Raw genomic sequence first — 5,542 nt, forward strand, 5'->3', positions numbered from 1 at the left:
GATACCTTCTAGTGTCTCCAGGTCTCATCCACGTAAAAAGCCATCGTTTGTGGTGTTTGAACCAAGTATTGGCAAGGACTAAATTACAATCGGTGCAGAATTCAACCAGCCGACTTCCTCTTTCGTTCCTTTGTCCCAATCCGAATTCTTCTACTGTATTACCTTCTCTTCCTTGGCCTACCACTGCATTCCAGTCTCCCATCACAATTAGATTCTCGCCACATTTTACATATTGTATTAAGTCTTCTATCTCTTCATATATTCTTTCGATTTCCTCATCATCCGCTGAGCTAGTAGGCATATAGACCTGCACTATTGTGGTGGGCATTGGTTTGGTGTCTATCTTGACAACAATAATTCTTTCACTATGCTGATCGTAGTAGCTTACCCGCTGTCCTATTTTCTTATTCATTACTAAACCAACTCCTGCATATCCTCTGTTTGATTTAGTGTTGATAATTCGGTAGTCGCCTGACCAAAAATCCTGTTCTTCTCGCCAACGTACTTCACTTATACCAACTACATCTAACTTTAGTCTATCCATCTCCCTTTTCAGATTCTCTAATCTACCACAATGATTCAAACTTCTAACATTCCATGCTCCGACTCGCAGAATGTCAGTATCCATCTTCCTGATGATCGCCCCCTCTCGTGTAGTCCCCACCCGGAGATCCGAATGGGGGACTAGTTTACCCCCAGAATATTTTACCCGGGAGGAAGCCATCATCAGTACATCATTCATACAGAGAGAGCTGCATGTCCTCGGAAGTTAGTTACGGCTGTAGTTTCCCGTTGCTTTCAGCCGTGTAGCAGTATCAACACAGCTAAGCCATGTTGAGTATTATTACAAGGGCATACCAGTCAATCGTCTAGACTGCCGCCCTTGCAACTTCCGAAAGGCTGCTACCCCCCCTTTCGATGAACCATTCGTTAGTCTGGTCTCTCAACAGATACCCATCCGATATGGTTGCACCTGCGGCTTGGCTATCTGCTTCATTGGGACACGCAAGCCTCCCTACCGCGGCAAGGTCACTTGGTTTGCAGAGGAGGTAACCGAAATGCCCTGGCAAAATTGTATTTTAATATTTTGTTTTTACCCTCTCGTTCTTAGCCGTCGATATTAGTAATTCTCTTGCTATATGTGCCGAGAGCTACTAGGCAAACCCTATTTTTATATTATGACTTATGTCAGAATGCACGTGTAGCATAAAACAAAACAGTTTCTTATCCTCTAGTTCATTCCATGATACATTTTTCCTTGAACAAGCAGGAATTATTATTATTATTATTACTGTCATTATTATTACTGCATTATTCGTCATGAAGATTATGCAGACGACTCTGACCTTGACAATAGCAGTTCTGAGAATCAAGTTACAATAAATGATGGATTTAATGCATTGGAGGCAAGATTGATTTCAAATTTTTATTAAAATACAGTACCTCACGCTTTAATTACTGTATACAGCACTCAGTTCAGTAGTAACAAAAAATGTTTCATTATTTCAGATTGCTTAGCGCTTTTCTTGAACAAAGCTATGAACCTATACTAGCTAATATATTGTAGATTAAACGGTGGCGCGACACAGCTGCAGGACAACGGTACACTAAGAAAATTCAGAAGAAAATCACTGATTTTATACAATGGGTGACATTATGTAAACATTTTAATGTTAATATACAGTATGTACATTTGCTTAACAGAGTTTATGCACTTTTATTTTGACATTTAACTTCCGAAAATATTTACCATGTGTCATCCAAAAAATGCGTCAACCGAAGTGGCTCCACCCCCTTTGTTTCGGATAAACGGGGTTCTACTGTATGTGCAAAAATTATAAAAATATTTTATTTCAGTGTTACAAAATTTTAATTATTCATTATAAAAAATCACACACCAGTCATATTGAGACAGTGGTAGGTTAAAATAGCTCACTATTGCAGTGATAAACAAAGACTTTCTCCAAATTTTCCATCACAAACCAATGTTGGTCTTCTCCGAACAATGCATGATAATGGGGAAAGGACTGATACACATCACAAGAAGCTAGTCTTTCATCTTTCATCAAAGAAATGTCCCTGACACAAATTCACAATTTTAATGTCTTCTTGCCCTTCCAAATCTTTGGCAACTTTATGCATAGTATGAACTCCATAACTTTTTCTGAAATGCACACTTTTTTTTTGAGTGAATGAATTTTTTTCTCAATGTCATGTACCTCATTAACTGTCTTAAGTCAACAACGTAGCTGGTGTTTCCAATTTCTTTATAGACTGACATAAAAACACTCAAGCTTGCAGATTTGTAAGATAATTCATTTCTTAATTAACTGCTCTTAAGTAAGTTCTGAAGAATTTCAATTGATAAAGCATCATCCTAATTTAGTTCTTCAATCACTGATTTAAAATGTTCAAAATTGTCTGCATTTTACACTACTGCTTATAACTATGTCCACATGAATAACTATCTAGATGGGAACATAAGATGTGGATTTTTGTCTCCGAACAAATCAATACATGAATACTTTTTCCTTTGCCATTTGAAATTACGTTGGCCACCTCAGGATATAAGGTGCGTACCTGCTCATATACTCTGTAAACCAACGTACAAGTTATGTACATCATGTTTGGGAAGCTCGCAGAAAGGCCTTCTGGTGCATTTGCCTTTTACGGAGCAAGCTTCTTAAATAAGAATAAAGTACAAACTGATATTGGAGGACTTTCCGTAACAGTGATAAAGGGCAAACAAGGACATATACTACAAGAAAGTGAGAAGGTAAAGAACCACTGGAAGTCTTAGAGAACCTACCTTGGAGAACTTTTAACTATGGTTATCAATCAATCAATCAATCAATCAATCAATCAATCAATCAATCAATCAATCAATCAATCAATCAATCAATCAATCAATCAATCACTACTGACCTAAATTTAGGGCAGTCGCCCAGGTGGCAGATTCCCTATCTGTTGTTTTCCTAGCCTTTTCTTAAATGATCGCAAAGAAATTGGAAAATTATTGAACATTTCCCTTGGTAAGTTATTCCAATCCCTAACTCCCCTTCCTATAAATGAATATTTGCCCCAATTTGTCCTCTTGAATTCCAACCTTATCTTCATATTGTGACACCACTCAAACTTATTCGTCTACTGATGTCCTTCCACGCCATCTCTCCACTGACAGCTCGGAACAAACCACTTAATTGAGCAGCTCGTCTCCTTTCTCCCAAGTCTTCCCAGCCCAAACTTCGCAACATTTTTGTAACACTACTCTTTTGTCGGAAATCACCCAGAACAAATCGGACTGCTTTTCTTTGGATTTTTTCCAGTTTTTGAATCAAGTAATCCTGGTGAGGGTCCCATATACTGGAACCATACTCTAGTTGGGGTCTTACAAGAGACTTATATGCCCTCTCCTTTACATCCTTACTAAAACCCCTAAATACCCTCATAACCATGTGCAGAGATCTGTACCCTTTATTAACAATCATATATATATGTGATTACCCCGATGAAGGTCTTTTCTTATGTTAACACCTAGGTAGTTACAATGATCCCCAAAAGGAACCTTCACCCATCAACACAGTAATTTAAACTGAGAGGACTTTTCCTATTTGTGAAACTCACAACCTAACTTTTAACCTTGTTTATCATCATACCATTGGCCACCGTCCATCTCACAACACTATCGAGGTCACCCTGCAGCCGCTCACAATCTTGTAACTTATTTAATACTCTGTACAAAATAACATCATCTGCAAACAGCCTTATCTCTGATTAAGAAAACATAAAGGTCCTTTAAAGCTTCACCTACTCTAATTCTCTGAGTTCTATTTTCTAGAAATATAGCCACCCATTCAGTCACTCTTTTTTCTAGTCCAATAGCACTCATTTTTGCCAGTAGTCTTCTATGATCTACCCTATCAAATGCCTTAGATAGGTCAATCACAATACAGTCCATTTGGCCTCCTGAATCCAATATATCTGCTATATCTTGCTGAAATCCTACAAGCTGAGCTTCAGTGGAATAACCTTTCCTAAACCCAAACTGCCTTCTGTCAAACCAGTTACTAATTTCATAAACATGTCTAATATAATCAGAAAGAATGCTTTCCCAAAGCTTACATGCAATGCATGTCAAACTGACTGACCTGTAATTTTCACCCTTTCCTTTATACATAGGAGCTACTATAGCAATTTTCCATTCATTTGGTATAGCTCCTTCAACCGAACAATAATCAAAGAAGTATTTCAGATATGGTACTATATCCCAACCCACTGACTTTAGTATATCCCCAGAAATCTTATCAATTCCAGCTGCTTTTCTAGTTTTCAACGTTTGTATCTTACTGTAAATGTCATTGTTATCATAGGTAAATTTTAATACTTCTTTAGTATTACTCACATCCTCTATCTGGACATTATCCTTGTAACCAACAATCTTTACATACTGATGACTGAATACTTCTGCCTTTTGAAGATCCTCGCATACACACTCCCCTTGTTCATTAATGATTCCTGGAATGTTCTGTTTCTGCCTTAAAGTACCTATACATACCCTTCCATTTTCCACTAAAATTTGTATGACCACCAATTATGCTTGCCATCATGTTATCCTTAGCTGACTTCTTTGCTAGATTCAATTTCCTAGTAAGTTCCTTTAATTTCTCCTTACTTCCATAATCATTTCTAACTCTATTTCGTTCCAACCTGCACCTCCTTCTTAGTCTCTTTACTTCTCTGTTATAATATAGTGGATCTTTACCATTCCTTACCACCTTTAAAGGTACAAACCTATTTTCACATTCCTCAACAATTGTTTAAAACCCATCCCAGAGTCTGTTTACATTTTTATTTACCATTTTCCAGCAATCATAGTTACTTTTTAAAAACTGCCTCAAGCCTGTTTTATCAGCCATATGGTACTGCCTAATAGTCCTAATTTTAATACCTTCCTTTCTTTCACATTTATTTTTAACTATGACAAAAACAGCTTCGTGATCACTAATACCATCTATTACATCGGTTTCTCTACAGAGCTCATCTGGTTTTATCAGCACCACATCCAAAATATTCTTCCCTCTAGTTGGTTCCATCACTTTCTGAATCAGGTGCCCTTGCCATATTAACTTATTTGCCATTTGTTGTTCATGCTTCCTGTCATTCGCATTACCTTCCCAATTGACATTTGGTAAATTGAGATCACCCGCTACAATCACGTTCCTTTCTTTTTTCCCACATAGCTGATTATCTTATCAAATAATTCTGAATCAGCGTCAGTGCTACCCTTTCCCGGTCTGTACACTCCAAAGACATCAAGTTGCCTATTATCTTTAGAGATGAGCCTTACACCCAGAATTTCATGTTTTTCATCCTTAACTTTTTCGTAGCTTACAAATTCTTCTTTCACCAGAATGAATACTCCCCCCTCCTACCATTCCTATCCTATCTCTACGATACACACTCCAGTTCTGTGAGAATATTTCTGCATCCATTATATAATTTCTCAGCCATGATTCAACTCCTATTACAATATCTGGTAAGT

Source organism: Anabrus simplex, chromosome 4 (genome assembly GCF_040414725.1).
Source record: "Anabrus simplex isolate iqAnaSimp1 chromosome 4, ASM4041472v1, whole genome shotgun sequence".
Lineage (NCBI taxonomy): Eukaryota > Metazoa > Arthropoda > Insecta > Orthoptera > Tettigoniidae > Anabrus > Anabrus simplex.